This window comes from Hipposideros armiger, unplaced genomic scaffold, assembly GCF_001890085.2.
Source record: "Hipposideros armiger isolate ML-2016 unplaced genomic scaffold, ASM189008v1 scaffold_760, whole genome shotgun sequence".
NCBI lineage: Eukaryota > Metazoa > Chordata > Mammalia > Chiroptera > Hipposideridae > Hipposideros > Hipposideros armiger.
In genome coordinates this window covers 74,347-75,631 of record NW_017732110.1, presented here as the reverse complement: position 1 = coordinate 75,631, position 1,285 = coordinate 74,347, and the positions used below count along the sequence as shown (strand labels likewise).

Sequence of the window (1,285 nt, the reverse complement as noted above, 5' to 3'; positions counted from 1 at the left end):
CCCCCCCACCTTCACATCCCCATGTACTTATTCCTTGGCAGTTTAGTTTTTGCAGATGCCTGTTCTTCATCCTTTGTGACCCCCAGGATGTTTGTCAACATCTTTGACAAGAATCAAATGATATTCCTCGAGTGCATGGCTCAATACTACCTTTTTTGGTTTCAGTGCCACCACAGAATGTTTCTTCCTGGTAGTGATGGTCTATGACTATTATGAAGCTACATCCAACCCTTTACTTTATCCATTGGTGATCCCCAACAGATGCTGTACTTGGCTAATAAGTACATCATATGCAATTGGCTGTCTGCATTCTATAATTCATTTAGGATTATTATTTAGATTAACCTTCTGCAGATCCAATATATGACATCATTTCTACTGTGAAATCTTGCTGCTATACACAATTTCTTGCCTTGATCCATCTATTAATGCATTGGTGCTTTTTATTTTTGCTGCTTTTATACAAGGCTTCACTTTAATGACCATCACGGTCTCTTACACCCGTGTCCTCTTTGCCATCCTGAAAAAGACGTTTGAAAGTGGCAGGAGCAAGGCCTTCTCCATGTGCAGTGCCCACCTGCCCTCTGTCTCTTTGTTCTATGGCACTCTCTTCTTCATGTATGTGCGTCCTGGGTCTCGCCCAGAGCAACATCAGGATGAAATAAATTCACTGTTCTATACAATTATAACTCCTTTGCTAAACCCATTTATTTATAGCCTAAGAAACAGGAAGTTTTAGGTGCCCTGAGAAAAGTGATAACGAAACCCTTCAGTATTCTTTCCATTTTATTCTCTGTTTAAATAAATGACAATATCTAGTTCTGTGTTTTGCACTTAGTGGAGACCCCCTTATATTTATGCCTACACAAGGGAAGCCTTGCTGACCCCATTGCTGAGATCTCTGGGGCAATGACAGACTATGTACTGGGGGTGGCAGCAGCTTCCTAGTGGGAGGAAAGACTTTTATCTAACATCCAGTTTTATTCAGCTAAACTTTGACAGACCACGACATAGTCGCAAAATTAGTTCAGGACGGAGATTTCCTTGGGAGAGGGTGGACCCTTAAGAGAGGGTAAGAGTCTTTTGAGTGGACTAAAGTTTACTAAGAAGAGATTGTAAGGGTCTAAGAGGACGGAAAGTATTAACTTTCTTTTCTCTGTTTCCCCTTTGAGTGTAGAGCTGGCTTTGTAGTTGGTAAACGTGTCTCTCTCAGGGTGTATTTGAATTTGCTATATAGAAGTAATGCAAAGAGAAAGAAGGGGTTCAGCTCTGACTTTGAAAACAG

General features: G+C 41.0%; 1 pseudogene; it reads left to right on the top strand.

Moving 5' to 3' along the window:
- The first annotated feature begins 9 nt into the window (after positions 1 to 9).
- LOC109373946 (olfactory receptor 5AC2-like) lies at positions 10 to 801 on the top strand (annotated as a pseudogene).
- The last annotated feature ends 484 nt before the right edge of the window (positions 802 to 1,285 follow it).